This window comes from Microtus pennsylvanicus, chromosome 19 (assembly GCF_037038515.1).
Source record: "Microtus pennsylvanicus isolate mMicPen1 chromosome 19, mMicPen1.hap1, whole genome shotgun sequence".
NCBI classification, from domain to species: domain Eukaryota; kingdom Metazoa; phylum Chordata; class Mammalia; order Rodentia; family Cricetidae; genus Microtus; species Microtus pennsylvanicus.
The window spans coordinates 15,313,175-15,322,020 of NC_134597.1; the positions used below are offsets into that span (position 1 = coordinate 15,313,175).

At 34.1% G+C, this 8,846-nt stretch overlaps 1 pseudogene; it reads right to left on the reverse strand.

Annotated features, from left to right (window-relative positions):
- Positions 1–277: 277 nt before the first annotated feature.
- On the reverse strand, positions 278–1,091 carry LOC142838506 (alpha-enolase-like; annotated as a pseudogene).
- Between the last annotated feature and the right edge of the window lie 7,755 nt (positions 1,092–8,846).

The following is an 8,846-nucleotide window of genomic DNA, read 5'->3' on the forward strand; positions in this document are numbered from 1 at the left end:
TCATGGCTTTTCTGTATTATTAGTCTTGTAGAATTATCCGTTCTTCTCATGCACCTGATATTGCGATAAAATCAAAACAGCATTTCAGAACAAATGTCAAACTATTTTTAAAAAATTAAATTCTTCTACTCCATTTTAACTCTTTTTTTCACTTTTGTATTTTTTTTTAGTGATTTCACATCATGCACCCCAGTTCTAGTCATTTTTCAGTCTTTCCACCCTTGCAATCCCCCATCCCAAACGAATGGCCAAAGGGGTGTTCAATAGACAGCAGTGCTTACTCCCAAATGAAGGACTTATGCAAGTCAAGCAGCTGGTCAGGTGTGACTACCAGAGATTTGAAGTCCAAGTCATACTTACCAGACCTGGAGAACACAGAGGCAGCCACCTCTATGCTAATGACAGTGTAGCTTGCTTTTGCAATTGCATTCTTCGGCACCTCTGGGACTTCCTGTTCTCCAGGGTGTTAGGTGCAAACTTAATGTCCTCATTACTCACACTGATGGCACTCTTCCTGTATTTCTCCTTGATGACTTTCTTCAGGTTCAGGTAAACCTCTGCTCTAATAACCATGGCCTCTGGGAAACTGGACACCTCTGCAGGGAGGATCATGGACTCTTGCATAGCTAGCTTCTTGCCAGCTTGAGAATCACCCTTAATCACATTAAAAGACGGTGCTGCAGGGTGACTTCAGGGTTATTAGCCAACTCAGAGGTGTGATGGTAAAGGGGCTTCCCTTTTCCATGGCACAAACTCTGCAGACAGCTGGTGAGACTTGCAGAATGGCATTTGCACCAAAGCTAGATGTATTTTCAGTTCCATCCATCTAGACCATCAGAATGTTGTTCCACAACATTCAGTTTCTTGCTAACCATAAAGGGTGCTATAGTTTTATTCATGTGCTCAACAGCCTTTGAGGCAGGCTTTCCCATGTAGTATGTTTTATCCAGGACTTCAGAGACACCAGTGCAGGCACTGCTGGGCACCGCAGGTTAGAAGAGTCCTTTTGAGGTGTTGTAGAGATCAACCGTAACAGTAGGAATTCCATCAGAGTCAGAGATCTCTCTGAGATGGATGTTGAGAACAGACATGGTGAATTTCCGGCCTTCGGATTGTTGCACAGGAAATAAAGGGAGGTTTCTCAGATGCTTTGGCAATCCTAGAAGGTCTGGCAGAAGTTAAGAGCCAGTACAGGTGGTTCAGGATGACGTAACTAACCCTACTAGAATTGCCAAGACGGCTGGCAGGAAGTCATTCACAGCCTCCTCAAAGCGAGCCAAATCGCCTCTGTGACCAAATCTCTGTAGGAACATAAGCTGGGACAGTTCAACGATTGCGGTGTATATCCCGTCACTCTGGGGACTCATAATATTTTCATTGCTGACCCGGTGGTGAGATTCTGCACTGGGCAGATTAAGGCCTTAGAGTACTAAGTCTTACAATCTAAAGGAGTAAGTGATAATAATTTGGAGCTTAAGATATTATGGAAGAGTGTTTTGAATTGCTGAAATAAACTAATTTAACACAGTTAAAGAGAATTAGAAAATTAACTTTTAATCAGAAATAGTGTTTCAATTATAAGAAATATATGACATTAGAGACAATTTAGAATGTTGTAGAATATAATGTGATATTGACATTGAAGATCAATATTTATTTTATCTATCTTCTTTCTTTCTGTTCTCAGACAAGTTTGGGGTTAAATAAAGTAGATGATATTTTAAAATGTAGAAAATTTTCCATTCTCATTTTTAAACTACTTTAAAATAATAAGATGAAAATGTCCATGAAAAGCTAAGTCCCATGGATGTATTTCTACTTTTTCCTTATGCTCTTTGAATTAGAAAAATTGGTCCATTCACTATATTAGAAAGTCAGAATATTAAGAGTTATCTTGTGCCATATGCTAGTTAGAGGCTGTTCTTGCTATGTGCATACGCCTGTCCTGCCCATAGAGGAAACTGAAGACTAAATTGTGAAAACATGAAACTAGGCTATAGTATCAAGGACGATGAACACGCTGAAAAACCACAGTAAAGTTGGCCTAATGTCTTGTTTTTGAATGCCATCATTCTTTTGAAAGGATGGATTTCAGATGATTTTAATATGTTTTTGACAAACCTCCCATTTCCAACTAGCTTTTTCCACTGAATAGTATTTGTAACTTTAAATTGGAACTCTGAGACCTAGCTGTACTGCATGCAAGAATAAAGACACTGTGGAACTCTTAGAGACCTACCTGTAACGCATGCAAGAATAAACACAGTGTCCTCTAAATTACTTTTCCCTAATCTCAAAACATTTTTGTATCATTTTAGGAGTTAGAGTTAATGAATAATGAGCTAGTATTCTCTGGTTACTTATCAAGAATCACTTTGTACCTGCATGAGTAATCTTCAATGGACAACTTCAGATCACAATATTTGTTCTAAGAGTGAATAATCACTAGAATTACACCTCTCCAACTACTGGATTATTCACACAAGAAAGAGAAGTCAACATTATTCATTGACCAATCCATCAATGTTTTTTCATTCTAAAGCAATAGTGTATGAGATGCACACACTTAAAAGTGCTCTTTAGTTTTTAGTGATATATTGAAATGTTTGTTACTTTTAAACATCTTGTTTTTTGTTTCTTCAGAGCTACTTTAGCTGAATAAAATAGATTCTTCATATATACATACATATGAATATATGTATATACGACAGAATATATTTTCACCTGTATATTATATATAATACACATAATATATCTATATATGTACATATGTATATACTGAAAATGTGTAAAATGTTTTAGAATTGCATGTTCTCTGCAAATCTGAGCTTCTTAACTCATTGCATTATGGATTCATAATATCACATTCATACCTATGGTCTCTCCGAGAGGATGTCTTTAGACTACTGAATACCAAGACATAGCAGGGCACATTTGCACATAACTTTATTAGTTGTGAATTCTGTTCATGTGTAAGTGGTGCTTGGAGTTGAATATTGTTGCAACTTATATGGAAAATAATACCACCTTTTTTCAAATAGCGTAAACATTAACATCTTTATTCCAAACATGATTGAGTTTCTATCTCTAAACACTATTTTTCACATGTTGGATCATAATCAAATGGCTTTTAAAAATGAAATTAGAGCAATAATGATCAAAGGGAAAGGAATATATCACTCATAAAAGTATTTTGTCTTACCATACCAGCATTGTTTCTTACTCAAATATGTTATGCTTCCTACTTTAAACATTAGTTAATTCTGTATTCTGCATTTGAAGACATGCTGAGGAAGGCTACTAATACTGTTAATGCCATCACAGCATCAAAGATTCAATGTCAAAAGAAAATAGAGAAGTTTGTCTCTGAGTCCACAGTAAAAGTAAAAACACTTGAATTTTGGACTAAGATGTACAGAAACAAAAAGCATTTAGCAAAGATGTAAGGAAGGATTCTTATGAGGCTGAGTTCATTGATAGTACTCACATTAATTCCCCCACAGAAAATAAAAGCCTGTCTTGAGAGCAAGAGCAAGGTTGCTGCATAAGGAGTTTTCCTTTTATTTTATGAAACCTATTTCAGCACTCAAAGCTTGGGGGCATTTTACTCAGGATTACTTTGTACTGCTTCCTTGTGTTTCAGCTACAAGATAGGCCTAAACAAATCTTAAGAGAGTGTACAAATATTCTTTTTCTGTCTGTGATCTATCAAATGCCCCTGGTGCATTACCAGGGAACTTCTTAGTACCAAAGACCATGTAGCTACTTTTCCAGTGGGTTAAATTTTCAGAATATCTTCATATAATGGTTGTGTAATTTCTGATTCTCTACGACATAACCCTTAAAATAACAGAATGCATCAAGTGAACATCCCTAAACCTACTGTTTCAAGTAGACACTGTGATTTTTCCAGTATCATATAAACAATTTTGAGATATTTTTAGATCATATCAAATATTCTTTATTTGTCTTAACAATGGCAAATACTTAAATATCCTATGTTTGGGGAAAAGGCTTAATTTGAAGTGTTACTTGCTTTTAAGGATAGAAATTCAATGAAATAATCTTGTCAGTCACAAAATAGAGTTTAAGGTAACTCTGTATATACATATTATTTATATGTTTGAATTAATCAGAAGAGAGAGTGGGGTTATTAGAAGGTCCTGAATTATCAAACAACTCAATCATATCACTGTAATACCACATTACTTATAGTTCAAATCATGCTGCAAATGAGGTCCTGTTCAATCTAAAGCCAAGGACAGTCAATGAGTATGTGTGTTTGCTAAGATTTAAATAAAGCTTATATTGAACAAGCCTAATACAGAATTTCTCTATAGAAGTACTTCAGGTTTATTAAAACTTAAGCCTTTTCCCCTTTGGAGAGTATTAGCTAGTATTGACTAAATTTCTCCTTTAATTATTTCCTCGTAATAAATGTGTAGGCAATTAGAATATATTATACCTTCTGCTTATGATACTACATTAGTCTGGATGAACATAGAAGGAATGCTTCCTAATTAAGTTATAGGCTATTTTTGTTCCATAGGTTTCCATGGAAATCATTTTTGTTTACCTAGTAATCTTATTAGACCAGTTTTTGTTTTTATCAGTTCATATCAGAAACAGTGCCACAAGATGGCAGTGTTTCAGAAATCACTCCTTAGAACAATCATTCCTAAAATGCAGTATCTTAAAGATCAAAATATGTTTAGTTGCCATTACAAGTGATTAAGAATTAATGGTACTATAATGGCTGTGTTGTTTCATTAATAAGCTAGTCGTTTCATTTAAGTACTAGAACTGTCAATTTGATTGTTTCAAAACATTGGAAAGCTTTGAGACATAAATCAACCGAGGCTTGGGGACTGTCGGTAGATTCATAAATCTTACAATCGCTACATGGTGGTATACAATTGCATCCTTTGCTTGAAAAAATAACTCATCCTGAACACATCAGCTACATTAATTTTCATATAAAGGATTAATAGACAATTTTAGAAAAAAATTAATACCAACACAAATTAAATATGTCATCTAATGTTTTCAAGAACAATTGAGTCATCAGGAAGCTTCCCAGTAAGTTGTCATATAAAACTCAAGAATATTCTTTGTAAGAAAATATATTTTCAACCAGAAAAATGCTTCAAATTAAGATATATGAGTATATAAAATAGAAATTTTAAAAGTGTGAGCACATCAAATGGAATTAAAATAAACCATGTTATCACATGAGTCTGATTTCACTTTTCAATTGTCATGTCACTATATTAATAAAAATATTGTTACCAGTCAAATGTTTAATAGAGTGGCATTTGTGTAATGTTAATTATTTTTCTAATAACAAGTGTGTTAGCTAAACTCCAAGAAATGTAAACCCAACATTTAAAATACTATGATGGCAGTAACTTTCCTTCATAGGCAGTAAATTATTAAAACAACTTCAACAACATAAAAAAAAATCTATTCTGAGCAAAACTATTTTCTCAATCAAAGAAAAACAATAAGATTTGTCCATGTAATTTGTAAAATATTATAGCCCTCAATTCACAACAATTTAAAGAATTTCTAGTGACTGAACTATGATTTACCTTCTAATACTTTTCCAAAGGGAATAGTCTTGTAAAATACATGTTTGTTCTACTTTTCTAGTTGTCTTGGTTATAACTGAATAAATATTCAAAGCTTCAATTTTTTTAAAAACTGTTTCCAACCCAATGTTATGCATGTACACAGTTAGCACTGTCAGTACCTTCTTATATGAGCTGATCATAGTCCTTTTTATCCCTTGTATTTTTCAGTAGTTATTTTGTGTATTAAACCTGGATGTATGATTTCAAATCCTTAAATTTAATATTGCATTCAGGAAATTATGGCTCAAAATTTATCCAATTGGGAATCATGAATTTAATATCTGAACATACAGAATAAATAATTATTTATGAGTACTGCATATAGATTTTATCCCATTTTCTGGGGAAGATGTCTGTGTGTGTAACACACTTAACAGTGATGAGGTTCTCTCTATCCCCAAACAAAACCATTAAAGTTGGCTTCCAGCAGAATGACTGAAATAACTTCAAAAGCATCCTAAAAACTTAGAGCTGATTTTCCTAAACAGACACATTAGAATCATTTTAGAATGTATCAGAGGAAAGCAAAGCTTTCTAATTTTAATTTCTATTATTAAATTGTATAAAGTTACAACTCTTTTATGGAATCATGATCTTCTGTGAGACCTTACACTGTTTAGATTTTACAATTCTGCTTTAATCATGTCTTCCCATGGCATAATCATCAATGAATATACCATATTTTGCAGGTTTCAAATTAATCTGTAAATATTTGTATTTTTCCAAATATTTACATGCTAGATTTTGTCAAACAGTTTCTTTAAAATACACATGATAAAAAGAATTTAGCAATGTTTCTTCTTTTTCTATTGTAAGGAACAATGTAAGGAATATTGGCATTAGCTGTTCTTTGAAAGTCTGGTAGAATTCTGTGCAAAAACCATCTGGCATTGGCTTTTAAAGTTGGGATATTTGCCATATTCTTTTATGAGTTTACATTTATCCTGATACCCAAACCATGTAAATATGTAAAAAGAGGAAATTATAGACCAATTTCCCTTATGAACATTGATGCAAAAAACACTGAATAAAATACTAGCAAACCAAATCCAATAACACATGAAAAAGATCATTCACCATGGTCAACTTGGCTTCATTCCAGAAATGCAAGGATGATTCAACATATGAAAATCTGTCAATGTAATCCACAATATAAATACACTGAAATAAAAAACCCCACATGATCATCTCACTAGATGATGGAAAAGTCTTTGATAAAATCTAGCATCCCTTCATGATAAAGGTCTTAGAGAGACTAGGATACAAGGAACATACCTAAACATACTAAAAGCAACATACAACAAGCTGACAGCCAACATCAAATTATGTGGAGAGTAACACACAAAACAAGTCTATTAAAATCAGAAACAAGACAAGGCTGGTCTCTGGATATCAATTAAATATAGTATTAGAAGTTCTAGACAGAGCAATGAGACAACAAAAGAAGGTCAATGGGACACAAATTGGAAAGGAAGAAGTTAAAATTTCACTATTTGCATATAATATGATAGCATATATAAGTGACTCCAAAAATTCTACCAGAGAATTCCTACAAATGGTAAACAACATTCAGTAATAGGGGTGGATACAAGAGTATTTTAAAAAATTACCCTTCCAATATACAAATGATAATTGGGTTGAAAAAGAAATCAAGGAAATAACACCCTTTACAATAGCCATGAGAAATATAATATTTCTTTGAATTATTGTAACCAAACAAGTGAAAGACCTGTATGGCAAGAACTTTAAGCCTTTGAAGAAATAAATTGGAGAGGATATCAGAAAGTGGAAAGATTATCCATGATCATGGATTGGTAGGATTAACATAGTAAAAGTGGCAACCTGACAAAAAGCAATGCACAGATTCAATACAATCCCCATCAAAATTCCAACACAGTTTTTCACAAACCTACAAAGAACTATACTCAGCTTCATATGGAAAAACAAAAAACCCAGGATAGCTATAACAATTCTGTACAATAAAGGAAATTCTGGTGGTAACACCATTCCTAACTTTAAGTTCTACTATAGAACTATGGTAATCAAAACAAATTGGTATTGGCATAAAAACAGACATGTGGATCAATGAAATAAAGTTGAAGATCCTGATATAAATCAGTACACTTAGGAACACCTTATTTTTGACATGGAAGCCAAAATGCATGGAAAAAAGAAAACATCTTCAACAAACAGTGCTGTGATGGAGGTGCATCTTATATCTTATCTGTTGCTTTCATTGGTTAATTAATAAAGAAAACTGCTTGGCCCTGATAAGACAGAAAATTAGGTAGGCGGAGTAGACAGAACAGAATGCTGGGAGAAAGAAGCAGAGTCAGGCAGTCGCCATGATTCTCTCACTCCAGACAGACACAGGTTAAGATCTTTCCTGGTAAGCCAGCTCATGGTGCTACACAGAATATTAGAAATGGGTTATATCAATATGTAAGAGCTAGCCAATAAGAGGCTAGAACTAATGGGCCAGGCAGTGTTTAAAAGAATATAGTTTCCATGGAATTATTTTGGGTATAAAGCTAGCCATGCGGGCGGCCAGGTACCAGGAACGTAGCCCGTTCCGCTCCTATTTACAACAGTGCTGTCATAACTGGATACTGGCATGAAAACAATTGCAAATAGACCCATATCTATCACCCTGTACAAAACTCAAGCACAAGTGGATCAAAGACCTCAACATAAATCCAGTTACATTGAACCTAATAGAAAATAGAGTGGGAAGTATCAGTAAACCAATTGGCACAGGAGACAAGTTCCAGGAAATAACACTGGTAGTGCAGACACTGAGATTGACAATTAATACATGGAACCTCCTGAAACTGAAAAGCTTCTGTCAGGCAAAGGACAAGGTCAATAAAAAAAATGGCAGCTCCTAGGGATGGGAAAACATCTTCACTGACCCATATCTGACAGAGGGCTGATCTCCAAAACATATTAAGAACTCAAGAAACTAGACATCAAGATACCAAATAATCTAATTAAAAGTGGGTTAGTAATCAAAACAGAGAATTCTCAATAGAGGAATCTCAAATGGCTGAGATACACTTCAAGTGTAACATCCTTAGTCATCAGGGAAGTGCAAATCAAAATGATTCTGAGACATCATTTTACATCTGTCAGGATGTCTAAGATCAAAAGCACAGTTGACAGCTTATATTGGATAGGATGTGGAGTAAAGGGAACACTCCTCCATTGCTGGTG